Source organism: Artibeus jamaicensis, unplaced genomic scaffold (assembly GCF_021234435.1).
Source record: "Artibeus jamaicensis isolate MK-2021 breed Jamaican fruit bat unplaced genomic scaffold, CSHL_Jam_final contig_233, whole genome shotgun sequence".
NCBI lineage: Eukaryota > Metazoa > Chordata > Mammalia > Chiroptera > Phyllostomidae > Artibeus > Artibeus jamaicensis.
The window spans coordinates 6466113-6493906 of NW_026521486.1; the positions used below are offsets into that span (position 1 = coordinate 6466113).

At 58.6% G+C, this 27794-nt stretch overlaps 2 long non-coding RNA genes across 2 annotated transcripts; one reads left to right on the forward strand and one right to left on the reverse strand.

Moving 5' to 3' along the window:
• The first annotated feature begins 1701 nt into the window (after positions 1-1701).
• LOC119060385 (uncharacterized) lies at positions 1702-8775 on the forward strand. Its single transcript, XR_008390975.1, has 3 exons — positions 1702-1892; positions 2660-2805; positions 8150-8775. It is a non-coding gene; the product is annotated as an uncharacterized LOC119060385 (long non-coding RNA).
• A 9650-nt stretch (positions 8776-18425) lies between these two features.
• LOC119060596 (uncharacterized) lies at positions 18426-21126 on the reverse strand. Its single transcript, XR_008390994.1, has 3 exons — positions 20547-21126; positions 19266-19408; positions 18426-18691 (listed from the first exon to the last, which is right to left on the reverse strand). It is a non-coding gene; the product is annotated as an uncharacterized LOC119060596 (long non-coding RNA).
• Between the last annotated feature and the right edge of the window lie 6668 nt (positions 21127-27794).

Below are 27794 nucleotides of genomic sequence, written 5' to 3' on the forward strand. Positions count from 1 at the left end.
TCCAGGCGGGCGAGGGGGCTGTGGCCTGGGCAGGAGTGGAGGGCTGGCGGCCTTTGAGGCTGGTCCCCATGGGTCGGCCGTCTGTCACCATCCTGCAGCCAGGGCAGCAGACGGCCTGGTTCTGGGGGAAATCCCCAGCTGGGGAGTGCAGGGGCCAGACAGGCTCCCGAACTCCAGAGGTAGCCCGGGCTGCTGGGTGACTTCACGGGCCTTTCCCACTCGTGAGTCACTGGTGCCTCACTCCCTGACCCCTGGGGCACCTTTGAAGGGAGGGCAGGCCACAGAAGTGCTGGTGGGCAGGGCTGGGCTCTGTCACCTAACGGTGCCGGAGGAGGGAGGGAGGGAGAGGATGGCCGAGGTATTGCCCCAGCGTGCTGTGCGGAGGGGCACACTAGCCCCTCTCTGAGCCTCAGGGACCACATCGCCCTCTCTGGGGGCTTCATCTAGAGCCCCCCCCCCCACTTTGTTCTAGTGTGGATCTGCTGGAATGGGCCAGCGGGGGACTTTGGACGCGGCTGCACCACGGTGAAGGAATATGTCCCTGTCTGGCTCCTCCCGGCCCCACCCCAGCACAGGTGTGAATCAGCCCAGGTGAGGAAGCTGACTCACTTATCCCACTTTCTCTTTTCTTCGGGTTGGACTAGAACTTGAACTTGACTGTTATCCTCAGAAGAGAGTTATTCTGCCACGGGGGTGAGGAGGGACACAGTGCCAGGACTTACGGAGTTAGGTCTCTAAAAGACAGGCATTGAACGCCTAAGAAGCTCCAGGCTGATGGCCTCATTATCTTGGAGAATTGCAGGCCAACCCGCTCTCTGTGCCATTTGCAGATGAGGAAACTGAGGTTCAGAGCGGGGAGTGACCGACCCAAGGTCACGCTGCCCAGATACATGCCTGTGGATGGAGGTCTGACCAAGCCCGGGATTCTGGGTTTTGGAAAAGCTTTCTTGCTCCATCGCATCCGTAGCTCCCCAGTCCCCCTGGAGCCCGAGGGGGGAGATGGGGAGGGGCCGGGCAGGGAGGGAACGGGGAGCAGAGCCAGGGGCTTCTTTATACTCCCACCCACGTCACACGGTTCAGAAGCCACCAGGGAAAGCGTCAGCTCCTTCCCTGTGCCCCCATGATGGGTTATTCTATCCCTCACTGTCCAGCCGGCTGTTGTCAATCTTTAAACAGCCTGATAGTTAATCAATTACAAGACCCGGGGGCTCAGTTGAGTGCACCTCAAGTCAGTGACCAGGGAGCTGTCTTCCCAGCCTCAGTCACGTGGGGTCTGCTGGAACCCGCAGGGCACTCTGGGAGTTCTGTGTCTTTGAGCCCAGCACCACACACTGGACAGGATGGGCCCAGTCTGAGTCTCAGTTTGCTTCACTGTCCTGCCCGCCTCCCCAGGTGAACCAGGAAAAATGACTCCCACGTGGAAACACTGGGGCTGTAGCTGCTGGGTGCGGGGAGATCTGGGGACTGGATTCTTGCTGAGAAGCAGCAAGGCAGGGCGAATGTTCCTAACACCAGAGGTGACTTTGGCCACGACCTTTCTCCACTTTCTGCCTTGGTTTCCCCACCTGTGAAAGGAAGGGTGGGGATCAGCGGATGCCCAAGCCCCTGGGGGGCCCCTCATGGGTGAGCAGGTTCTTGGTGCCAGGCAGAGCCCCCGTTCCCCCCCCCCCGCATCTCCTCCACACCCCAGGTGCTCGGCTCACCCCCAGGGAGGTGCCGGGCTGTGAATGTCAGTCGGTCATCTCCAGGGACAGGAAAGGCCCATTATCTGGAGGTGGAGGACCCAGTCCACCGGGGCAGGGGTGGGAGAAATGCTGGCTCCGCCCACCTGGCCTGTTTTCACGTCGTCCCTGAGAAAACAGCCTGGAAAACCCGAGACACTGACCCTGGAGGTGAGGGGCCTTTGGGAGCATCAGGTTTTCTGGGATTTTAGAATTTTTAAAGCTGGCAGTGAAATAACACAGGTAACGCCTACATTCCTAAGCAGACTTTCATAGTTAGAGGGCAGGTGCGTTTGCCTGCCCAACATGTAGGGTCGAATAGTGGCCCCCGAAAGGGTTCTGGTCTTCCCAGAAGCCAGAATAAGAAAGCAAGGATCTCCAAGTAAGATCATACTGGGGTTGGAGCCCTAAATCCAATGATAGCATCCTTGTAAGAGAAAGAAGGGGGCGATGTGGAAGCAAAGATACAGGAAAAGCCACGTGGGACAGAGGGGGTGAGCGGAGCAAAGCAGCCACAGCCAAGGGTGGTGGGGACTTGCCAGAAGCTGGAAAAGCGGGAAGGGTTCCCCCAGAACCTCGGACTCCAGCCTCCAGAGCCGTGAGAATAGGCGTCTGTTGTTGAGGCCCCTGGTCTGTGGGACGCTGTCACCAGCCACCTCAGGATACCAGCACACGCCCCAATCCCCCAGGGACCTCACAATCTGTTGCCTGTCCCTCCCCTCTGCTCCTCACATGCAAATAACTGTGTTATATGCACAGAACTGGTGTGCTTTTATAGCTTAACAGGCTCGCAGCTCACAGAATGAATGCTCCATAGATGGCTCCGCCCCGCCCTCTGCATCCAGGAGAAGCCTCCTGGTCTTACCCCAATAGCCGATCTTGTCCTCTCGGGTGGCCACAGAGAATCCGTTGTGTCCTTCCACCCTCCCTTATTTAAGGAGCCCTGGTTGACGGACCTGAGGTCGTTCCCAGCTTCTCTCGATGACACCCGGTGCCAGAGTGAACAGCTTTGCTCTCTCTTCTGCACCCTCCTGGTGATTTCTGGAGCATAGAAGCTTCCTTAGGAGGATCGCTGGGTCCAAGGGTAAGCTCCTTCACAATTTAATTATTTTTGTCGAATTGAGTCTAAAGGAATTGGGATAGGTGAAGAGAAAGCAGAGGAGATAGGGGACCCTGGGACCTGGGGCAGGGGTCTGAGGGAGCTCCGGCAGGGGGTGAGGCACCTCCCCAGTCTGGGCACCCAGTCCCCCTGTCCCACAAGGCTGCCCCTTTCCAGCCGAGGTGCCAGGCCAGTTGTGCCTCTGTAGCCACCCTCAGTGGCCCCTCTGTGTGTGGCACGGAAGAAGATGGGAACAGGAAGAGCCGGGGAGGGGCAGAGGAAATGGGCCACTTCTCCAGGGTTCATCTGCTAGCCCGGGCTGGGGGGTCTGGAGTCTAGGGTTGGGGGGCTCTGGGCTAGACAGCGGTTGACTACCCTGGGGCCGTGCTGCACCCCCTGATTATCTGATGCTCCTCTTACCAAAGGTGGGGCTCCACATCCCCTTCCCTTGAATCGGGGCTCTGTGGGCGTTTGAGCAGCACAGTGGTAGTGATGGCGGGTCTGAGCCCAGGCCGGGGCATGAGAAACTGCACCTGCCGTGTCTCCCTCGTAGGACCCTCGCGCTGGGAACCCAGTTACCACGCTGTGAGGGAGCCCAGCAGCTCCTCGGGAAGGCTGTGTGGGGAGCAACAGGGGCCCCCCGCTCTCATAGCCACAGAGCTAACAGGCCATCCAGCCCCCCAGGGGTTGCCCCCCATGGATGCCACCGAGAACAGGGACCCACCTTTCCTCCTTGGCCCTGCCAAATGTGGGGACCAGCGAGCCGTGCAAATGCTCACTTTGGTTATAAGCTGCTGCACTTTGTCGTCACATGTCACAGCTCGATGGGAGCATCGGGACACTCCATGGCCAGGAAAGTCACCACCAGGGCCCGAACACCGGCTTCGGGGTCAGTCGGACCAGCTCCGTGCCAGGACCTCTCTGGGTTTCGGTTTCTTCCTCTGCACACAGTGATGGCACCTGGGTGGGGAAGGTGAACCAAGGTGATGCGTGGAGGGGGCGGGGCCTCGTGCGAGCACACAGTAAACGGCAGCTGTTAGGACTGTAGACTGCTGCTGTTGTTATTTTTAAAAAGATTTTATTTACTTATTTTTAGACAGAGGGGAAGGGTGAGAGAAAGAGAGGGAGAGAAACGTCAGTGTGTGGTTGCCTCTTGCCTGCCCCCTATTGAGGACCTGGCCTACAACCCAGGCATATGCCCTGATTGGGAATCGAACCCCAATCCTTTGGTTCACAGGCTGGTGCTCAATCCACTGAGCCACACCAGCCAGGGCTGTTGTTATTTTCATAGGCGTCAGAAAATTGCTCACTCTGGGCTTTAGTAAAACAGGCAGATCTTCTATGGTTCGTGCCTTCAGGGGCCTCCTCTTTCAGGCAGCCTTCCTAGGCTGCACTGCCTTCTCCTTGGTGCACCTACCACCCCCGTCCCACCCCCTGGCACAACGTGGGTTGCGCTGTGCGGTCAGGGCCTGTTTACAGCCCCACGAGGGGAGCTCCGTGAAGGCATCGTCAGAAGGGCCGGCAAGTGCTTGGGATGTCCAGACAAGGTACGTGTGCATGCAGGTGCCCCAGGGTGCTTGCATAGCTGAGTGACTCCCACCCAGCCTGTGGGCCCTGAGTGAACACTAGGGTAGGCCTGGGCCTCTGTGTGTTTTGGTGGGCCTGTCTGTGAACACATGAATAACTGCACACATGCCTGCAGGTCCGTGTGGCGTGTCTCTGTGCACGTGTGGGGCACACACACATGCACACGCCTGTGTGTGAATGCATTCATATGCATGTGCTCACGTATTTGCACGAGTGCTGTATGTGGGGGTGTGTTCATGCGTGTGCGTGCTCATGTCCAGGGGCAGGCCGCTGTACTGAAAAGACTCCTTGTAGCAGCTGCTGCATCTGGGTCCCACCATTCCTCATTTGAGAACTAAAAATAGCTGTGCCCAGCCCTGCCCCAGCAGGCAGGGGGCCGATAGGCAGCCCCACAGGGCGCCCGAGCCAAGCTGCTGACCTCCTCCCTTCTCAGGCCACTGCCCTGTTGGCCCCTCCCTGCTGTGGACTCCCATGAGCTCATGCAGGCCCTGCTCAGCCAGGACAGGGTGGGGGTGGGGACCTGCTGAGGCCCTGCCCACGACCAGGCTACTGGACACAAGCAGGGCCTGATAAGGTCAAGCATGAAGTGGGGTCCGCCCCCTCCCTCCAGGGCCAGCAGGGCGGACGTGAGTCAGCATGGGGGGCACTGAGCAGCCAAGCCTGACCCCTGGCTGGCGGCAGACAAGGCTGGTCATGGACAGGGGCGCCCTTCTGGGCAGGGCAGGAACTGGCCTGGAGGAATCTCGTCTGAGTGATGCACACACCTTGACCTCCTGGTACTTGACCCTGAGGAACCCATCTCAACTTCCACCTAGAAAGCCCCTCTCGGAGTCCCCTGAGGACATCCTGCCCTGGACCGGCCACAGCCTTGGCCTCTGGAGGGTTGATGCCCACCCCAAAGAAGGCACTTCCCGGTCTAGCTGGGCGTCCCCGGAACTCCCCCCTGCCTGTGTGGCAGCTGCTCGCTCAGTCCAGCTGGTTTCTTGTCTGGAGAGTCAGAACTTCCGAGGGTGGGGAAGTTTGTCTTTGCCTCCTCATGTTTGCACTGTGGTCCTTCACTCTGCCTTCCCCACAGTCACAGTCCAGGAGGTGTCACTGCGTCCTCCTCTACAGGGGAGGATGCCAAGGCCCTGCTGAGAGGGGGCTGGCCCAAAGTCCCCATTCACTGTGTGACTTTCGGCTAATGGCTTAACCTCTCTGGTCTCCTTATCAGAGGAATCAGTGGGACACTAGTCTCCTCCTGGTGATGCTGTGTGTTGTCTATGGGCCTGTCTCTATGGAGACACAGTGAATTCTTGAGGTGCACATCCCACCTTGGGCAGGATGCACTGTGGGGCTCCCCAGTCACAGGCTCTGCTGGGGACTGTGCAGTCCCCACCTGGACCGGAGGTTCAGGGGTGGAAAAGCTTCTGGCTGGAATGCAGATGGTCTCTAAACCTGGGGCTGAGCCATTCCCGGAAGGAATCCAGCTGCGCTGAGCCCAGCTGGACAGGCAGGGGTGCGAGGGTCTGGCTGGGGGAGCCAGGAACTGCCACGCCAGCTCTCAGGAAGGGACCTGGAGAAGGAGCCTGTGGCCTCGGGTTGGCCAGGGACAGACCTCAGGCTGAGAATCCTTGGCAGAGAAAGGGGAGAACCTAGGCGAGGAGCAGGGACACCCTGGGAACCTGGCTCCTGAGCTCTGAGCCAGCTCCCGTAACTCTGGTTGTATGACTGTTTCCTCATCTGTAAAATGGGGTTATAACCGCCTCACCTCACAGACTTGTTGTGAGAACTGAGAGGCTGATGTGCAGGGGCTTGGTCCACAGCGGGCCTCGTTCGGGATGGCTCCCCTCCCCCATCAACTCCGGCTCCCAAGGAGTTGTTGGTCCCAGCCCCTTGGACACCTGCAAATTCCCCTTCATGTCCCAGGCTCAGAGAATGAATTACAAGGGGGGAGGTGCGGAGAAGAGGGGACAATTAAAACAAGCAAAAAACTATTTGCTTATTGAAGAGCTAACGCACTCACATGTCCAACCATCAAAATACATAAAAGTATTTTAAAAACTGAAAGCTTCCCTCCCACCCAGTTCTCTGGTCCAGTTCCAGAGTCTTCCAGAGACGCAGCTGCATATGGGCCTGTGCAGATACATGCAAAGATATATTCTTTTCTCCTCCTTAAACACGCACCCCGTAAGGGGCGAACCCCCTCTTGCCCCTCAGGGGCGCCTGACTCAGTGCACGCAGCACCTCCTTGTTCTGTTTGGTGCCTGTGGCCTGTGGGTGTTCCAGCGCTTTTTTGACTGGGCTGCGTACGGGGGTGACTTGTGGGAGACCTGGGGTTGGGCCCAGGCTGTGACGCACCCCACGGGGCGGCTTGCACGTCTTGCTTCTCTTAACTTAGCCTCGGTTTTCTCAGCTGTGCGACGCTGGTTGTAGCCATCAATGAGGTAATGTTGCTAACCAGTGGCCCCCTGGGGCTGTATTCTGCTCATGGGTGTGTTTTACTCCCCCAGGTTTCCCAATATCTGGAGATTTCGCATTAAAATTCATATTTCTGCTTTCTCTGGCAACAGCTGGTGAGAGCCCTTTGCATTGGGGCAAGGGTGTGGGCTGGGCCCTGGGCCCCAGCCCTCCCCACTGTGCACTTGCATCCACTCCTGCCTGAACTTGTCCGCCTCCTCCACAGGACGGTGGTCTCTGATGCTGGGGCTCCAGTCACACCGGCCTAATGGGGGCTTTGTGAACTCCCCAAGGACAGAGTCCCCAGTGGCCAGCCTAGGCCCTGCTTCACCGTCTGAAGTGTCTGGGCCTCGGTAGTGGGAGCCACCAGGAATCCAGGCCTGGGGATGCAGACCCAGAGCCAGAGGCTCCGGAGTGTCTCCCGAGCAGTAGGGAAGCGGAAATGCCGGCACTGTTTCCGGGACATGCTCTGGGCTCCGAGCCAGACCTTGCATCTTGGGAAGCGGCGGCTGAGGCTTCTTCTCCAGGCTGGAGCCGGAAGCAGGGCTACAAGCACCTGGAGTTCCCATCTCCTGGTCCCCAGGATGCGGATTCCTGCTCACGACCCCCACGCCTTCCTCTTCCCCACCGACATTTGGCAGCTACATCCTGCCCTTGGGGGTGGGTCTGGCCTGCAGGGAGGCAGGGATGTGGTTGAAGTCAGGAGTGGTTGGAACCCCTTCTTGGCCCTGGGGTGCCTGGGAACACGGTTTGAAAACCACTGCTGGAGCCCTTCAGACAGATGGGAAAACAGAGGCCTGGAGCTGGGAACAGTGGGAGAGTTAGACCCTGGGGGTTCTGACAGCCACTCCCCCCCGCCTCCAGTTACTACTGATCCTGGCACGTGCAAACCCAGCTCAGCTCACGGTGTCCATAGCCCACCTCCCCCGGAAATGCTGCCCTGTTCTTGTTTGTCCAGAAGGCCAGGGCGAGTTGGGGTTCCTTCATTTCCTGTGTCGGACACCCCACTTCTCTCAGCCTTACTTTGCCACACCTGCTAAGTGCCCACCTCACAGAGGCGTTTGGTGTAAAGAACAAAAGAGACGATGGTGCCAATAATGAGCACCCCAGCCCTGGCTGCTGCCACTCCCTGAGCTCTCCCTAGACCCCAGGCTGGGGGCAGCTCATTCATCAGAACAGATTTATCGACATATAATTCACATACCATGGAGCCAACTCATTTAAAGTGTGGGGTTCAACGGTTTGGGCATATTTAAAGTTGTACAGCCATCCTCACAATCTGATTTTAGATTGTCCCCAACAGAAACCCAATGCCCATTGGCAGAGCCTGCCATTCCCCCTTCTCCAGCCTGTGGAACCACCGACCTAATCTCCAGGGACCTGCCTCTCCTGAACATGTGATGCCCGTAGGACGTGTGGTCTGTGACTGTCTTCTTTCCCTCAGCACAGCGCTGTGGCTGTGTTGGTGCTTCGTTCCTTTGCTGGCTGTGTAATGTTCCATCGCGTGGCAACACCGCATTCGGTTTGTCCCTTCGTGCGGGGACAGGCATGTGGGCTGTTTCCATTTTTTGTCTGTGACGAAGAATACCGTCCTGAGCACTCCTGTTCAAGTCTCTGTGTGGACAAAAGTTTTCATTTTTCTTGGGTCTATATTTAGGTGGGGAATTACTGGGTCATCTGGTAACTAGTTCACAGTCTGAGGAACTGTTTAATTGTTTCCAACATGGTTGAATCACTTTCCATGCCCACCAGCCACGTGCCAGGGTTGCGATGCCTCCACACCCCTGCCGACACTTGTTACTGTGTGTCTTTTCAATTACAGCGATCCTGGTGGGTGTGGACTGCTATTTCATCATGGGGTTGATTTTGATTTCCCCACCCACTAATCACGTCGATCTTTTTTTCATGTGCTTATTACCCATTTCTATATATGGGGGAACTGCCTATTCAAAAACAGCAGCATCTCATTCAATTCTCAAAACATCGCGAGATTTGTGCGTCATCGGCTCCACCAATGACGATGAGAAAACTGAGCCCTGGCTGGTGTAGCTCAGCGGATTGAGCACGGGCCTGTGAACCAGACAATCGCGGTTCGATTCCCAGTCAGGGCACATTCCTGGGTTGCAGACCGGTTCCCTGCAGGCCAGTTCCCAGCAGGGGATGCACGAAAGGCAACCATACATTGATGTTTCTCTCCCTCGCTCCTTCCCTTTCCCTCTAAAGATAAATAAATAAAATATTAAAAAAAAAAAGAAAACTGAGGTTCAAAGATGCTAACGAGAGGTGGCAGGGCTGGCGAGATCCAGGCCTCTGTGCTGGGGCGCTGAATCTGGGGGGGCGGTGGAGAGGGCCCCGAGCATCACAAAGTTGTGGGAGTGGAGCGTGTGGGTGACTGGGTGAGGCGGGGTGGGCAGGAGGTACGAGGAGCCCCTGTGGAGCTGTAGCCTGAAGAACTGAGCTCTGAGTCTTATTCCTGTCTGCCTGTTTCATCCGATGACCTTGCACAAGACGCCTCCCGCTCCAGCCCTCAGTTTGCCCTTCTACCTAAGCCTCTATTCTGCTGTGAGAATCAGATTTGGTGCTACAGGTGAACTCACTGAAGGCAAGATGAGGGCATGTTGCAGACTCTTGGCGCCCTGCAGTCACTGGCCTGCCAGGGCGGGCTGCGAGCAGGGGCCTTGGTCTGGGGCACCAAACACGGGGAGGTGCTGAGCCTGCAGGGAGATATCACTCAGGCTGCTGGAGAGCAGGTGGGTCGGGCTGGGCTGCTTGTCTGTGGGAAGCAGCACATTTGTTCCTGTGAGTATGTCCTTCCCACTGTCCACCTGCTGCCTCCACCTGGGGCCGGGGGTGAGGCAGGAAGCCGAAAAGGGGGGCTGGGGTTGGGTCAGGCTGCGGGGGAAGCTAGGCTGAGAGGCCCTCCTCTGGTATAGAAACTGAGCAGATTTACTCATTGATTCAGTGATTGATTGATTGATTGATTGATTCGTTCATTCATTCACTTAGTCACTTGACGAATGACCTCACATTTGCTGGTCATCCACCCAGCTCTTCCCCAGACTGGTGCCTTCCTGCTACCAGCACTGACCTGCACCAAGAACCGAATACACTCAGCCCTGCCCTCCTAAAGCCCCAAGTAGAGCAGGAGAGACAGAAAGAGGGCCGGTCGTTATGATCTCCATTACGGATGGGGACGCCAGGGACTGGGTCGAGCTGCCCCAGTGAGTTGGTTGCAGAGCAAGGGCCAGAAACCTGGCGTCTTGCTCCCGGCCTTGGGTTCCTTCCCACACCATGTGCCCCTTCCTCTCAGCTCCGTGCCCCACCCTCTAGAATCCAGACCTGGTGCTCCGCACTGCCCTCCCCTCTTCTCCCAGTAGGTGGCTGGTATGTGAGGACAAATGTCTGGTGTGCTGAAGAGGAACTAGCAGCAGCTGGGAGGATCTGGGTTCAAGCGCTCACTCCACTATCAAGATGCTGTGTGACATGGACAAGAACCCCCAGCCTCTCTGGTTCTAGCTTCTTCACTGGTCACCCAGAGGGCTGGACTGGGTGCTTCTGAAGGGTTCTTGGTAGGGGCTGTGTCTTACGCTGGGTCAGGGTGACTTTTCTGGGGGAGGGATGGGTGCAACCAGGCTTAGGGAAGGGTGGCTACACCCTACGGGTCATTTTCCAGGGACACTGGAGACTGGCTCCCCTCCCCACCAGCTCTGGCCCCACTTATCATCTGCCTGTCTCAGGTGGCCCTTCCGAGCGGCTCCTCGGGTTTCGGCCTGGAGTCTGTGGTAGGGGGATCGTGGGAGACCCGAGGGGCAGGTGGGTGGCCCCACTGCTAGGAGGGCTCCGGGCACCCTGTCTCCCCCGGGTTATCTCTGGTCTGGGACAAGCTGGGAACGTGAGAAGCAGAGTTATCTCCTCCACTTCCCTCCGGAGATAGAGCTGCTTCAAAGCTCTCTTGTTCTGCCCCCCTCGTGCCCGCTGCCCCCACCCCAGGAAATGGGGGGTGGGCACTGCTACAGCGCCAAGGCCACAGAGGGAGACAGAAGTGAGTCTGAGTGGACCCGACATGGGGCAGGGAGCAAGGGGCCCTCACTCAGCACATCTCATTGAGCACCTACTATGGACAGAGTGAGGAGCACCACTGCGGCAATGGCAACCGGACGCCACGTGGGATCCTGGAGGGGGTCTGGAACAGGGAGAGGGCTGCTGGCACAGCCGGTGACGTCTGAGTGGAGTCTAGTTACAGGGTGTCTGTGTCTGCGTTAATGTGCTCATTTGGGTCGACGTAGCACAGTTACGTCACGCCGACATGAGGGGGTCTGGGCGGCCAGCTCACATGAACTCTGGTTCACCTTTACAACTCTGGAAAGCTAGAGTGAGTTCTAAATAAAAAGAAAAAAATGAGGGAGGGGAGAGGGTCGAAGTCAGAGCGGACACGTGTGACAGAAACGGATCGGCTGAGCCGCTGGCTTTGATGATGGGATGCAGGGGCCTCTAGGAGCCGGAAAAGGCCAGGAAGCCGACTGTCCCCTGGAGCCTCCGGGAGGGGCGCCGCCCTGCTGACATCTGGATCTCCACAACTGTAAGATAAGGAAATGTGTTCTTGAGTCACCTGTGTGTGCTCCCTAGTTACAGCAGCTCAGACGGAAGGTAAGGGGGTGCTACTGATGGCGGGTGCTCAGGCCCGGGGGTCCTGGAAGCACTTTCTGTAGGTTAACTCGGTTAACCTTCAACCCCCTCTTTGCAGAGGTGCTGTGCTTGTTCCCATTTCACAGATGAGAAAACTAAGGCACAGGGAGGGGAAGGGACCCGCCCAGGGCCCTATCGCGGGAAGCAGCAGAGCGGGATTCTGACTCAGGTTGGCCGTGTGTGGCCACTGCCCTCATTGCCCTGCCCACAATGTGCGGGATTCCGCTCCCACCTGGGTGGGTTAGGCCCTTTACAGGAAGGTCAGGGTGAGTTGCACCACTACCCTGGGGTGGGGGGAGACGTTCTGTCATTGTCTGTTTTGCAGGAACTAGGCTGGGGACTGCTCCCCAGCGGCGCCACTGCCTGCAACCTGGGCCTGCTGCCCCCGCCTCCGCATTCCCTGTGCTCCCTGAGTGGTAATGGCATCCTCATCAGATGTCCCACACCCCTGCATGCCAGAGGCAGAGGGACATCCCGGCCCCATTGTTCGGGCCAGGAAGCCACCCCCTCCCTCCGGGGCCAGGGGAGGTGGGCGGGCGGTCTCTGGGGGGAAGTGCCTTCCAGAGGCGAAGGCTCAGGGACCAGGCCGGGGCTGGGGCTGGGACAGAAGACACACTCGCCCTTTAAAGGCGGGGCCCGGGTGGGGGCTGCGCACCCCTGGGTCACTAAGTCTCTTCTCAGAAACTCCTTCTGGGGGATGGACCAGGACCCAGGACCCAGGACCCAGGGCAGAGGGTGAGAGTGAGAGGGGTGGGGGCCAGGGGCTTGTACAGGCCTGGCCACCTCCCACTCTGGGCTCAGTTCCTCAGCTGTACAGTGGGCGATGGGGCTGCAGCTCTTAAGCCCCTGGAGTTCTGGGAGCCTATGAACCCCAGGGCGCAAGCTCCCTGTCCAGTCACTGTAACAGAGTGAACACTCCCTGGGCCGTCCACGCCAGGCCTGTGCCAGCTACATCTCACCATGACGGGAACAAAACATGCCGCTGCAGTCTGGTTTGGCGGGGAGGACACTGAGGCACAGGGAGGCTAAGGAGTGCAGCGGACGGACCCCCAAGCTGGGATGAGCACCCGGGATTCAAGGCCACCAGCCCCGCCCACTTGTCCTGGGGCCGCTGTTCACTCTCCCTTTCTCTCCTAACCCACAGAGTGGAATCAGGGGTTGGGGGCTGGGGACCGAGGGTCTCCCATGGGGGTGGGTTGTGGGAACTCGAGAATGCGGGTGTTGCTGGTGCTCCCCTCTCTCTCACCCGGCCAGGCCCTGTGTCCTCTCTGGATTTGGAGCTAGTTATAAACCTCCCCGGGGAGGGAGGGCTTCTTGGAGGAGGAGGAGGCATATCAGTTGAGCAAGAGGAAGCATTAAGCAGGTCGAGGAAGAGGGAGAGGGCATTCTGAGCACAGGGTGCCCCGGGTCCAAAAAACAGGAAATCTCTGATCTGACTCGTCACTTCCAGCTGCCAGACTCATTTTCCCAGTGCTGCTTCTTGGACCTGCGCTGTCCTTGGGACCCCTCTGACCTTCCTCTGGCCAGGGCCGGGCTGTCTGCACCCTGTGGGGCTCCCGGTACCTGACAGCTTCCGTGCCGCACTACCAGCCAGGTGCATTCAAAAGCCCAGACTCAGGAGCCGCATGGACCACGTCAAATCCTGCCTGTCACAGCCCATCACCTGGCCCGAGGGACCCACCTTCTAGTTACTTATCATAGTTACTGTTGTTATTGTCCTTATCACTGAGACCCTCCAGCCCAGCTCACCTTAAGAAAGGCCGGTGGACTGAAGGTGGGTGGGAAGGACAGCCACAGGGTCGGGGTGGCCCATCAGGGTCTGGGCAGCGGGGATGCCTCAGCTGGGCCTTGGTCCCCAGGGACCAGACGAGATCAGGCCCAGCAAGGCCAGGTGTGTGGTGTTCGGGAGATGCCACAAACCCAGGCTCCTGTGAAGTCTCCCAATTTTTAAGGAGAGGCCAAATTTTAGAAGATAATTTTGGGTCAAGGAAAACTGGGCTGGACTCTGAAGTGGGGCTGTCAGATGTCACCCTCTGCCTTTTCACCTCTGATATCCAATAGGACCAGGATGTGGCTTTATAAGGCCCAGGACTCTGGTATGCAGACAAACACCTTGATTTGCATATGACCAAATGCAAAGAGGTGTGAGAGTGCACCTGCCCTTCTCCCTGTTTGCTCCTTCTCTCCCAGCCTTTGGGACTGGAACATCCGGAGGGCAAGGGGTTTGTCCGTTTTGTGCAGTACCTCCAGGGCCTAGACCTGCACCTGGCACCAGGTCCTCTGAATGAATGAATGAATGAATGAATGAAGGTCAGAGGGACACGTGATCCTGGAGATAGGCGAGCGACACAGGAAGGATCGCAGGTGCTGCTGCCTGGCTGAGTGGCAGTTCATGGCTCCTGGGGGGCCTCTCTCTGCTCCCCGGTGGCACGGTGCAGGCCCTTCAGAAAGCGCCTGAGTCTGCCCACCCTGCACATGACTCACTGACCCAGTCATTCCATCGCAACCCTGGAGCTGCCCCTGAATGTGGAAAAAGGAAAGCTCCCCAGGCAGAGATCTGCCAAAACACATTATTTATAACATCGAAAAACTGGAACCAGTGAAGGTGTCCGACACCGAGGAGGCTGCTAAATAAACCATGGAACTTCCACTTTGGCAAATCACTAGGCAGCCAATAAAAACGAGGCTCCGGAAAGAGGAAAGGAATGGGCTTACGGAGAGCGAGTATCTCGAATGTGCCCGGGATAGAACGGCAAGTCAGAAAGGCAGGATGCCACCGGTTTGTTTTTTGCTTTTAATATACAGTATGATCTCAGCCATGTTTTTGAAAAAAGTCCCCAAACAAAAAACTATGGGAGGAAATACATCAAACCTTAACAATGATTGTCTCTGCGTGGTGGGGCTGCAGGGCGATTTTTCTTCCTTATTTTGACTTTTTTGCATTTTTCACATTTTTACAAGTGAACGTGTATTGTTGCTTTGATGGTAAAGCCATGAAATAAAAAAAGAATTAGAATGTGGGGGTGGGAGTGGTTGCTTTTCTAAGACTTGACTAGGTCTCTGAGAAGGAAGGTCAGACTCACCTCCAGGGTGCCAGAGGGTCCCAGGCTCGGGGTCTGGCCACCCAAGTGTCAGAATCAGGGCCGCCTGTGTGACCCTGGGCAGCTCGCCCCACCCCTTTGGGTGTCTGTGGCATCACCTGTCAAACAGGGCCTGGTTCTCTATTTCACAGGGTGTAGCAAGATCAGGACCAGAATGTGGCTTTGTAAGGCCTTCGGGAACTCTGATGGAATGAAGTGGATGGTATGGTTATTATCAGCTCCCGGGAAAGCCAGTTCTGATAGCAGACACCTCAGGAAGGTGTCAGCATCCTCGTCAGGGCAGCCTGGGGGTATTTTTGGCCCCATGGAGGTACAGATGTGACTGACTCATTTTGGAAAGTAGAACTGGGGTGATTTCCAGAAGCACATCACCCTGTGGGGGAGGAGCATAGCAGGGGGTTAGAATCCTGAGTCCCGGCTCTTCCCTCACTACTGTGTGACCTTGGGTGAGTTACTCAGCCTTCCTGGCATCAGCTTTCCCTGTGCCACAGGCTCTGGACACAGAGATCACTGAGATTCCTGCACTGCCTCAGTTTGAGTGAGGCCATCTCCTCCAGGCTCTTCCAGGCAGGGACTCGGGAGTCAGAGAGGCAGTACCGCAGGCTGGGGTGTCCAGAACCTCTCCCCTTGGCCTGTGGCCTCATTTCTAGTCCCTCGTTCCCTGAGAGAGGGAGAGGGTTGGGGGGGTGCGTTTCCCAGCAGCTCTCTGGAAGCCCAGCCTGCCGTGGTAGGACTGCCCTCAGCTCCTCTCTGCACTGTCTGTCCCTTTTGGCCCCTCCGAGGGTCCAGCAGTGGGGAGAAGGGTGGAAGCTGCTTCAGGGCAGGCAGTGTGTACAAGCAGCCTGCATGCTTAAGCAGCCTGCATGCTTAAGCAGCCTGCATGCTTGAGCAGCCTGGGGGTGACAATCGCCCCTGTCCTTGGTGCCACCAGGAACCCTAGACTCAGTCTGGGACACTCCCGGCCTCCTGCTCTGGCATGTGGTAGATGTGCGTGCACAAACCTGTCTCAGCCCTGCAGGTGCCGATCAAGGGCCCCAGACCTCATCATGGTCTAATTCGCCACAGGGTGGGTGCACACCCAGCACTTCCCCGAGGCTGGGCTTTCTGTGGGGGCCATGGCAGTGATTCTTCTCAACCATCTGTGGGACAAGCTCTGATGCCCTGCAGCGCTCAGAGAGGGTGAAATGGAGGCTCAGAGGGGTCAAGAAATCTGCCCAAGGTCACATAGCTCCAGCAAGGGAGTGGGCCAGGGTTTGAAGCCAGGCTGTCCGGCTGGAGTCTACACTAGTGACTGTGATACTCTCAGGCCATTTAGCCTTTTCCAGCTGCTGCTCTGGCCACTGAGAAGCTCAGCACAGGACAGTGGCTTCCTAAGGTCACCTAGCGAAGTAGTGCAGAGCCCAGACCTGCTCCCCGCCCCTGGGTTAGGGGAATGGGCTCTTTGACCATAAATGCCAGTGCCTTTGTCAAAGTCATCCTGGCTTCCGTGCCCAGCACAGTGCCTGGGACACAGGCCAGTGGATGATGGGCTGATTGGACTGGAATAACTTCCCTGTGCAATCATTTGTTCATTCATTTACTAAGATTCTTCTTGATGCCAAGCCCTATGCCTGGCCTTGTGGGTGCAGAGATGAGCAAGACACATCTTTTGCTCATAACCCAGGGACTTCCAGGAAGAGGTGACAGCTGAGATTTGCTTGGAGAGAGGAGGGGAAGAAAGGGCGTTGTGGGCCTAGGGAATGGCGGATGCGTTTGGGGAAGCCCCCATTGGTGGAAGAAGAGAGGGGCTGCCTGGATCTGACTCTGCCAGGGCCAGCGGGTGGGTGAGGGGTGGGAACGCAGACGGTAGGGAGTTAACCACAGGCTGGGGGGTCAGCTGCTTCATCCCCTGCCTGAGGCCCACCCCTGGGGAGGAGTGGAGAGAGGGGAGTGCCTTTGAGAAAAGGACAGGGTTGTTGCCTTTCTGGGTCACAACTGGAAGGGGAAGTGGGGGCTGGGTGGGGCTGAGGTCACAAGGCAGGAGCCATGGCAGGCAGATCCGTTCAAGCCGGGGTGGGGAAGGGACAGTTCTTCATGCGCTAGTCCCTCAGAGGCTGGGGGAGCAGAGGGAAGTGGACCCAGCGACTGGCTGCTCTGACCTCATCTCCCGCTGCTCGCTTCCGCCCAGCTTCCCACTGCCCTGGTCAGTGGTTCTCTGCACGGGTGCAGCTCACTCCCGCCTCGAGGCCTTTGCACCTGGTGTCCCCACTGCCGGGGATGGCTTCCTCCTTTTAGTCATTCACCTTTTCAAACGTCACTCCTCGGAGAAGTCTCCCGCCCCCTCTAGACTGTACTGCCCCATCCCTGTCCATCTTCCCCGAACCCAGCATTCACTATTGCCCTCGTCACTGCCTGCTGTTGAAGGTCCCTTTGCTCACTCCTCCGTTGTCTGCCCCCTCTCAGGACACAAGCCCCACGGGGACAGCAGCTTGGCCCATCTGCTCACCACTGATCCCCAGCTCCGTGCACAGCGTCTGGTACACGTGGGGCCCCTCGGCACAGCACTGAGCACTCGCCGCGTAGCAGGCGCTGTCCTCCGGGCGGTAACTCATTTAATTCTGAAAATGCGGCAGGCAGGGGCCAGTCCTGGAACAGTGGGCCCCGCAGGTGAACCAGTCTCTGGATCTTTAAGGAGAACACACAGAGATTTATTAACTAGGAACGGTGCCTTGAGTGGGGGCCTACCCCCTGTTAGGTGTGAGGAAACGGAGGCACAGAGAGGTTAAGCAACTTCTTGGCTTGCAAGTGGCAGCCTTGGTATCTGAGGTCAGGAAATCTGAATTCAAAGACGCAGGAAGGTTTGGATGCTCTACAGCCTTCCCCTCTGTATCTGTCGATGGCCGGTGCCTCTGCCAATGACTTAACCTTCTTCGGGCCTCGGTCTCCTCATTTGGAGCCTGAGGATGCTCCCTCGGGGCGTCTCAATGCCCTCTCTCTCACCCTGTTGCCCGTCAGGGGTTTCGTTTGACTGGAAGGGCTCTGAAGTCATCCTCCACCCACCCATCCGATGGCCGTCTGCAGCTCTGCCATGGGCCAGGCCCTGCGCTAGGCCCAGAGGGTGAGGCCGTAAAGACAAAGTCACTGCTGGCAGGGAGCTCATTTGATGAGGGAAGAAGGCAACAACAAAAGACCGAGATATGGCGGCTTGTCCTCATCACTGGGAGGGGAATTCAATAGAGAAAAACCAAGCAGGTGAGAAGGGGGGCCTGGCAGGGGCAGGGCGGTCAGGGAGGCCTCACTGAACAGGTGACTTCTGACCTGAGAGCTGATGGGGAGAGCTGCGAGCCAGGCAGGCATCTGTGGGGGAAGACAGCTGAGGCGGAAGGAATAGCAAGGTTTGGGGAAACAGTTGCAGTGCAGTGAAGGGGGCCGAGGTCAAAGGATCTGTGGGTGCAGACCGTGTGGGGCCTGCGGGTTGCTGTCAGGATCCGAGGAAGGTGGGAACCCCTGGAGCGCTTTGAGCAGGGCTGTCTCCGCTCCGCAGGCTCACTCTGGCTGCCGGCGGAGGGCAGAAGAAAGGAGGCCAGTCGGGCGCCCACTGCATTTGTCTAGGCGAGGGGTGCTGGTGGTCCAGACTGGGGAGGCGGGGGGAGACGTGAGAAGCAGCTGGACTCTGGATTAGTTTGAACATTGGCCACACAGGGTTTGTAATGGGTTCCAGTGAACTACTGCTGTGTAACAAACCAACCCAAAACTTAGTAGCTTTAAACTACAAGAATGTTTTTATTATTTCTTGTAGTTTCAGTGGTCTGGGGTGGGCTTGGCTGGGGGGTCTGGCTCAGGGCCTCTCACACAGTTGCAGTCAGTGGCTGTAGCTGGAACAGCAGGGTGGGAGCAGTGGTGCTGGAGGGGCTTCTCTCTCCACTTCTGTCCTCTCCACCGCTCTCTCCGGTGGGGCTTCCTCACGGCACGGAGGCCCACAGCTGCCCAGGCTGGCTCCCCAGGGGAACCACGCAGAAGCTGCATTGCATTTTGTGACGAGACTCAAAAGCCAGGGCGTTGCTTTTGCAAGTTCAAGCCTATGCAGATTCGAGGAGAGGAAACTGCTGAAACGTGTCTCCATGGGGGGAGCAACAGCGTCCCACTGTGAGAAGGCCTGGGGCAGAAAACATGGCTGTGGTCCTCTCTGGGCAATGCCACCTGCCACAGGCTGGGGACGCCAGTTCGAGGGCTGTCACTGTGTGACAGGACCACAGTGCGGCACCTCCTCGAGCCTCCATTTCCTCCGTTGTAGGAGGGAGCGGGTACTAGCTACACCCTAAGGTGGGGATTTCACACGAGCCTGCTGCTGACCAGGATGGGCTCGGTGAACCGGAGTGTCCCTTCGCCGCTTCCCGCCAGCCCTGTGTCCCCTCCCCCACATGCAGCTGGAGAGGCCGCCTCCACAGAGAAAGTGGCGACAGGTGCTGGGCGGCTGTGCCTCGAGGAGTCTGCCCCCCTTTGTGTGTGTGTGTGTGTGTGTGTGTGTGCACGAGTGCAACAGGGGTGCTTGTGTGTGCACACCCATGAACTCGTGTGCTCTCTCCCAGCCAAGCCACTAGCCAGCTGCTCGTTCAGGACACCTGGCCACATCCTCCAGAACTGGAAGCTTACCTGGCCCTTGAGAGGGTTCCTCTCAAGCCTAGTCCTCAGGCAGCCCTCCTTCCCTGGGCCAGGCCTGTCACTGTCACCTCCAGGCTGCAGGGGCCTCCATCCTCCTGGTCCTCCTCCCCAGGGCCCACACGGTGGCCCCCTCCCTGTGGACATAGGCATGCAGTCTTTGAAAGGGCAACACTACCCGTCAGAAGGCAGGCCAGTGGCTGTCAGCAGCTGGGCCAGAGGGGCGTGAAGGCACTTTTAGAGACAAAATGTTCTACATCCTAATTGAGGAGGAGGTTACATGACTGCGCACTGAGGTTTGACAACTGGCAACTTCCGCAGTGTGTACATCGCACCTTGATAAAGGCAACAGCAACACCACCTCTCCAGGCTCCTCAGCCGTCCTGCACCTGGCGCAGCAGTAGGTAGAACGGACAGAGTTCCGGTCCTCACGGGAGCGAGCGGCGGGAGGCAGCAGACACAGTCACTCCAGGGGATGTAGTGGGGGGGGGGGGGTGCTACGCAGAACATCAAAGCAGCCGGGGAGACAGCAGAGGCCAAGCTCATTTCAAGGTCTCGGGTGACTGGCTTTTTCCCAGACATGTCCCCTCGAAGCGGTTCCCCCACAGCCTGTGCCAGCAGGAGGAGACACCAGAGGGAGGGGACACACAGATGCTCCTGTGCTCCCACCTCAAGGTCAGGGTGAGGGGACTCCAGCGGGTTCAGGTCCTTGTGAACGTGCCCTGGGCGCACAGGTTCTCCTAGGCCACCAGGGCAGACACACCAACACTGGACTCTGGCCCGAGTACACGTCCACACCCCAGTTTTGGTGCCCGTCCTCTTTCACACACACCCTATGGCTTCCACACTCTCTGCAGGCACAAGCACGTACAGGCTGGTGCACACGCACGCTCACAGGCTCACCTCAGCTCTGCTGCACACGCGGGAGGAGCTAAGGCTATTGAGCACTTACTGTTTACACATTCTATGGCATCTGCCCAACAGCCCTGCGAGGCGGGCGCTCTCACGATCCCACGGTACAGATGGGGAAACTGAGGCACTGGGGAGGGGGGTTCCCAAAGTCTGAGCCTGACAGTGGGGAGTCAGGGTCTGAAGCCAGGCTGCCTGGCCCTGGGGTCTGGTGTCTGTGGCTCCCCATAAACACCACCTTGTGTTGGGGACGCCCATCTCCAGTGTCTCTGGCCACCCAGAGGCCCCACGCCCCGTGTGCGCCCAGCACCCCAGAGCTCACAGAGTCCTCTGCTGCCCTGAGATGGGAGCAGGGCAGGTCGTTACCTCCACTTCGCAGAAGAGGAACTTGAGGGAGAAAGGATGGTAAGGGTCTTGCTCAAGGTCAAGCTGGGGCTGACAGCCAAACGAGGACTAGACGGATGTCCCTGCCGCCTGCTCCATCCACCTTGCCCGCCCCTTGGAAGTGCTGAGCTGCTGGTCTCGGCCAGGTGCACCGTCCTCTGCGGCATACTCAGGACTCTTCTGGAGAGCTGTGAGCAAAGAGAGGTGTGAGTGGGCAATAGCGCATCACGGGCGCTGGGTGGGGCGGGGAGCTTTCCCAAGCAGGCACGATGTTCCGCCTGGTCTTAAGAGGTTGTGAGGGTGAAGGAAGAGTCTGAGGGGCAGGTGTCCTGGGTCCTGAAGCTGCTCCTGGGCCTGGCCGCTGCGGGGGCCTGAGCGCAGCAGGCGTGCCTCATCCACGCCTGTGGTGGGGGCGGTGTGTCCCAGCCAGGGGGACAGGGACCAGGGAGGACCCTAGAATGCAGACTCCCGGAGGGAGAGCTGGCTCTGTGTCCCCTCGGCCCGTCTGAAGGTGAGGTGTGCTGGCCCAGGAAGCGTAGCTCCCAGCCTGTCCTCCATCCTTCTGTCCTCTGCGGGAGGCTGTGCTGGCCAGGATTGTTCTCAGGTTTAAAAATAAAGGCATCTTGGCCCGCACCCTGCCGGCAGAGCGGAGGATGGGGCGGCCAGGCCCCAGGCTGAAGGGCAACTGGCTGCAAGAGGAGGCCTCAGCCAGCACCGCCGCTGGCATAGCTGGGAGTGGGGGTGGTCCCCAGAGGGTCCCCAGCACCTCAGCTTCTCCTGCCACAAGGGGCACAGGCTGAGACCGTTTGGGTGCCCGCTGCCTTTGGCTGCCTTCTCCTCTGGCCACCAGCGTTGCCCCTCACCCTCAAAAGAAGCTTCCAACAACCTGGGGCCACTGCAGGGACAGGAGCTTCCTGATACCCTCTTTTTCTCCGCCAGCTGGAGACTAATGATAATAGCAGTGCCCCAACCACCCCCTTGGGGAAGGTGCTGTTGTTAGCACCATTAGACAAATGAGGGAATCAAAGCTCAGAGTGGTTTAGTAACTTGCCTAAGGCCACGCAGCTGGTCAGTGGAGAAGCCCGAGCTCACGTCCAGGTCTGTCTGACCCTTGAGTGAGGACCTAACCAGGTGCCCCTCGGTCCCTTCACTCCAGTGCTCTGCCTTCCCCTGCTCCTGCCCCAGGCCCTTTGAAGGCCAGCAGAGGGAAGAAGCTTTCTACTTCCCCAACATGGCCAGGGGTGGGAAAACCAGGTGGGAGTGGGAGAAGGAGGGAGGGAAACAGCCAGGGCCTGTGTGGGGGTTGGGGGGGTGGGGATGTTACCTTATTAAAATCTCACACCAAGCCCTTGCACAGTGGGCTGTCCCCATTTCGTAGATGAGGAAACTGAGGCCCAGAGAGGCAGTCACTGATAAGATGCCATTGGAACCCAGACCAGCCCAAAGCTCTTCCCTTACACCTAGGGACCGAAGGGTTAACAAGAATCTCCAACACAGAGCGTTACCTCCCCTCCCCCAGCAGGGTTCAAGTGTAAACCTAGAGGCACTGTGGGTGTGAGCAGCTGGAGGGAAGAGTGTGATGGGGGGCAGTGTTGCTAGGAGACCCGCTCCCCCACTCCGGGAGGGATGGTAAGTGGAGAGCCAGTAAGTAGTTCAGGGCAGTGGGAGTACAGGATGTCCCCCACCTGAGATGAGGCAGGCAGGCCGGCCCTCCCCTCCGTGGCTCATGGCCGCCAGCCTCCCGGTTCCAGATGAGATCCGGTGATCCCCCATCCGCCCCCGAGGGCTCTGCCAAGGTTGGCACACTGGTGCTGGCACCGGAAAGCGACATTCCAGAGGCCCCCTGCAACTCCCTGCCAACCCCAGATTCTTGGCAGAGCAGGAGAGCGGAGGCTTCTGGGAGATGCACGGGGCAGGGGCTTGGGAGTGAGGGTTAAGGTGGGGAGAGTTGTGGGAGGGGCCAGAGTCAGAACACCTGTCCACAGGAAGTGGGAGGAGCCAGGAACTGGGAGGAGCCAGGCCAGAGACCGGCCTTGCAGGGACTGTGCTTCTGCAGCCTGCTCACCCCCACCCCAGCTGCAGCCTGGGCTGGGGCCACCATGCAGCCAGCCCACAGAATAGGGCCCTGAGCCAGGGGTAGTGTCTCAGACACGGGGTTCCTGAAAAGAGACATCCTTTTCAGGTGCGAAGTTCCTCTTAGTGTCTACTGTAAAAGGTTTTCCAGGCAGAGCTCCGACTCCCTGTGTGACCTCGGGCAAGCCACATGCCCTCTCTGGGCCTCAGAGAGTCAGGAGAGGAGGGAAGCAGGTCCATCCTGAAGGTGTCCTCTAGCCAGCAGTCATTCTTATCCCAAGATTTGGTGATGTTGGTCTCCTCTCTGGTCTCCCTGGGGTCCCATCACTACACAGCAGCCAACAGGTCCTTTTATTCATTTACTTTTATTTTTAGAGAGAAGGAAAGGGAGGGAGAAAGAGGGGGAGAAACATCAATGTGCGGGAGAAACATCGATCGGTTGCCTTTCTCACGTCCCCAACCTGGAACCTGGCCTACAACCCAGCCACGTGCCCTGACCAGGAATTGAACCAGTGACCTTTCAGTTTGCAGGCCAGCACCCAACCCACTGAACCACACCAGTCTGGGCCAATAGATTCGGACACTGGCTCCCCTGCTCATCACCCTGGGGGGGGGGCCCGTCACACAGGGAACTCTGGCCCCTCTGGGAGTGAGGTCCAGCCTCCCGGCTACCCCAAGCCGGATGAGTTTCTCCTCTCCTGGCTGGTGCCCTGGAGCCTCCTCTGACCTAGATGGTCTGACCCCACCCAGGCCTCCGAATAGTTCTTTCTGCTCATCCAAGACTCAGCTCGAATGTTGCCCCTTTTGAGGCCTTCGCCAACCCTGTCTCCACACCAGGGTCCCCCGCCCCAGCCGGCTTTTCAGATCTCTGATCTATTTCCTTGGTCATTTGTCATGACCAAGATGATCTTGGTCACTTATTGTTTACTTGCTGATTGTCCTTCTTCCTCTGGACTGTCCACTCGGGGAAAATGTGGTCGGGCTCATCGCTCTGCGCAGGGCCCAGCACGCAGCAGGTCCCCCGTGGGTCATTTTTAAATGGATGCCTACGAGACTTGGAGGTTTTGCCCAACTTGCCCAGGCCCCTGGATCTTCAACGTGTGCTTTTCGCCTGGGGGGGCTGATGCTCCATCCCTCCCTCTGTGGCTTCCCTGCCCAGACTAGTGGTGAAGTTCTTGGGGACTCAGCTCTGAGCCCGCAGCCAAAGGGCTGGCAGGGCTGGGAGGGAAGATCCGTGACCCCTGGTCCCCTGTAGTCAGTTCCCCAAGAGCTGGAGCACAGCCCTGGACCTGGAAACCCCCTGGGTCTGGCTGTTGGGGTGGTGATTCTGGGGTGACCTCATTGCCTTGAAAGGAGGGCAGCAGGGGCAGGAAGTGGAGGACGAATCAGAGGAGCTAAATTTAGAGCATTTGATTCAGCTTGGGCCAGACAATATTCCTGGAGTCCCCATTGTTGTGAGGGGCCAGAGGGCAGAATGTCCATTGAATGGCTGGGTCTGAGCCATGCCAAGCTGTCTGGATGTGCAGTGGTTGGGGGCAGTGGGACGGGTGGCCCCCTTCCTGCCAGGGGAGAACCCAGGCCCAGGGTCATTGGGGCAGAGCCAGGGGGCGCAGGGCTCGGGGGTGCCACTCTTGGGATTAAGGCCAAGGTGAGGAGGAGGAGCTCCGCAGGTGAGGAGGGGGCTCAGGTGGATGACAACCTCTCAGCTGTGTAGCTCTCCTGGACCACCGGACCAGGACCACCGTCAGCCCTCTTCTCTACTCCGCCATCCACAGGCCAGAGAGGCCTGAGGCTCAGACCCGGTGTGGCTAGTTGCTTACACCGGGAGCTAGCTGCCGGAGGCCACAGTGTCCTGACTCTCGGCCTGTGCCCACAGCAGTCAGCTGGGCCTCTGGCCCGCTGCCCTCCCACCCGGCCATGCCCATGCATGCAGCCCCAGGGCGACAGAAGAGGGTGGCTCTGCCTGCTCAGGCTCTAGGACCCGTTGCCATGGCAACCTGGGGTCCAGCCTGCCCCACTCTGGAGATGAGCCTTAATCCAGCTGGGGATTTCCTCGGGTGAGCCGGCAGGGGCTGGGGGGCCTTCTGACCTTGGCCTGCCAGAGCCTGGGACTGGGCCAGCAGCCCAGCCTAGCTGCCTGGGCTGATCACAAGGGCTAGGCCACTGATCCTTGAGGGTGTCCTGTTTCTGCACCCACGCCTCATGCCCACACTGTGACCAGGCAGCTAAAGAAGGGTGGGGACTGTGCCCAGTTCAAGGCCACCTGCAGCCTTGGTGGGAGAAAGCTCAGCAGGCCAAGCATCCGAGAATCTCAGGCCCCTGTTGAGGCTTCCCACCTTCCCTCTTGCAAGTCCCATTGATGCCCAGGGAGCCTTTTGGGCCACCTGCCTTGAAAATGGGGGAGGGGACCAGAAGGCCCAACAGACCTGCTGTTCCACTGACAAGCACAGGGAGAGGACCTACGATGCCCGGAGTGAGGCCCTTGCCTTCCTTCCTCTGTCCAGCTCAGGGACAGTTTTGAGAGTGAGGCCAGCCCCTCCTCCACCCCCAGTCCTTTATGGGTGAGAAACCCGAGGGCCTGGGCCAGGAAGAGCCTGGACTGAGACCATTCACGGGCCAGTAGATTCACCTGTCCTCCGGGGCCCTGCCCACCGCACGACGGGACACCAGACCTTCTTTTCCTTTAGCCCCGCTGCCCCGCTGCCCTGCCCCGGGCGGCTGCCCGAGGCTGTGCACTGCTGCTCTTGATTTCACAGCATGACTCATGTTATCGTGTTCTCAGGAGCTGAGTAACCACCTGAGTTATTTATACTCTGGCTTCCTTCCCTCCTCCCAGAACTCGGGCAGGGAGGATGAGGTGGGGGTGGGGAGGAACCTGGGAGGGGGGATGTGGACTGGGAGAAGGCAGCTGAGCACCCCCCATATGCCCTCCCCTGGGGTACCACCCCCGTAAAGCACCCAAAAATAACCACGGCTCTCAGCACAACAGGATGGGCCTGGACCCACAGCATCGATATATAGGTGCTATGATGGTTTGGGGAGGGGGGAATTCCTTTTCCGAACGAGTCACCCGTCTGGAAAAATAAAGAAGGAAAAAGCTGAAATTTTTTCCTTCCATCAAAACAGGAAGGAGCTGGGGGAGGTGGGAGGGTGGGTAGGGAGATGACGGGTGGCGGCCGAGAAGCATCCTCCGCCCCGTGGTGGTCTTCGTGGAAGGGAAGCCCCACGTGCCTGCCCTCTGCGGCCCACTGGCCCAGGCCTGGCCCCAGGTGTCCCCCGTGCAGGCCAGAACCAGATGATGGGGCGGTTTTGTGGTCCCTTCCTCCCCATCCTGGGTGCGTTCAGGGGCACACACAGGTGCCCGCGGACCCACCAACCTGTGTTTCCCCTGGTCCCCAGGCCACACAGACATGCGTGCCCAACCCCCACATGCCCCCATCAGAAGCCACAAGAGGAAAAGTCTCAGGCTGGGTGGGTGGGACTTGAGGGGGGTCAGCCTCCCTGACCTACTTGTTTTCTTCCTACTTCCCCTGCGAGTCCTGCGACTTTAAGCTCAAACTTGACTTTGCTCCCGCTCTAACCAGCAGGTGATCTCGGGGAAGTCACTTTCCTTCTCTGAGCCTCAGTCTTCTCATCTGGAGTAAGGTAGCGGTCACTCCCTCCGGGGTAGGTCCTGGAGACTTCCTGGTCAGTGGGGTGGGGGGCGGCGCTGGGACCACAGCTCCTATTTCCTGAGCGCTCTCTATGTGCCAAGCATCTGCATTCAGTCGCTAGATCACCAAAATGTGGAAGGCTCTAGAATCGTCTTCATCTATGGCCCAGAGGGCAGGGACTCGCCAGGGTCGAACAGCCAGGATGTGGTCAAGGCTGGTGGATGGGGAACTCCGGGCTTCTTAGCCCTGTTCGCATCCAAGGAAGAATGAAGGAGATCTGATCAGAGCCCAGAGAAGAAGGAAGGGGAGGGAGGAAGAAGTGGGAAGAGGGCGGCCCAGTTTTCCTGGGCTGTGTGCTCCCGCCTGGGACCCTGGATGGCAAGGCCCTGGCTTCAGCAGGGATGTGCCCCCCTGGCCAGGGGGGCGCATCTTCCCCCAAGGAGCGTTCTGCCCGCCGCCGCCACCGCTGCCGCCGCCGCCGCGGTGGTTACTGTTAAGAGGGTTAGTCACCCTGCTGGGCTGCCCTCTGTTTGCTTACTGCCTTACATAAGCGCCACCCGAGGGTGTTTGTACAGTCGTCCCAGTCTTTCTGTCTTCCACCTGCATGCCTCAGCCCGTAAGCGCGGCAAGGGCAGGGGGCTCTGGAGAGGTGAGCTGGCAAAGTAACTCAGACCCAGTACCGTGTGAGGATGACCCTGGGCTGGCGGGCAGGGCCTGTCTGCACACGCTCCCCACAATGTCGGGACCCCTCTGCAGACAAGGGCACTGTGGTCTTGGACTTTGCTCCTCCAAGCCCAGCCCCGGGGCAGGCCTGGGGTGGCCAGTCCAAGAGGTGCAGCCCTGATGTTCACGGCACCAGTTCCAATCTGCCTCAGCCACCTCCAGGACTCGGTTTTCTTGTCTGTAAAATGGGGGCAGTGTCCTTTGCTCTGCCTGGGCTGTGGGGGGATCAGGGGCTGCGGTGGTAGCTAGAGTCACACGAAGCCCTGACTGCTTGTTTTCTGCCCTCTAGGTCAGGGCTTCTCTCCCGTGCACACGCAGCCTGAGGAACATATATAATTGATACAACGCAAGTTATATCATAAGTATACTATGGTTTTAGCAGGACCTTAGGAACACACAGCAGGTCCCTGGTAGGCCTGACACTGTGTGCTGCTGACGGCCCCCAGGTGCAGGGCTGCTGGTCAGCGGGCCACACTCTCGGGGGCGGCAGGGTAGGTCCTGACTGTGCCCTGGGCTGTGCCAGGCACTGGGCTGTGCCGTCTTGCCCATTCTCACGTCCGATCCACACAGCATCCCTGCAAGGCAGATGTGGTCGCCCCGGCTTTCTGACGTGGAAGCTGAGGCCCAGAGAGGTCAATGCCCTGCCCAAGGACTCCCAGCCAGAAACTGGAGCAGCTGGGTCTCAAAGCCAGGCCTGTAGGGCTTACAGGGTCCTTGTCCCTTAATCCAAACCTTAGCACAAGCTCCTGGCCCTTCCCTTGAGGAGCTTACAGTCCTGACG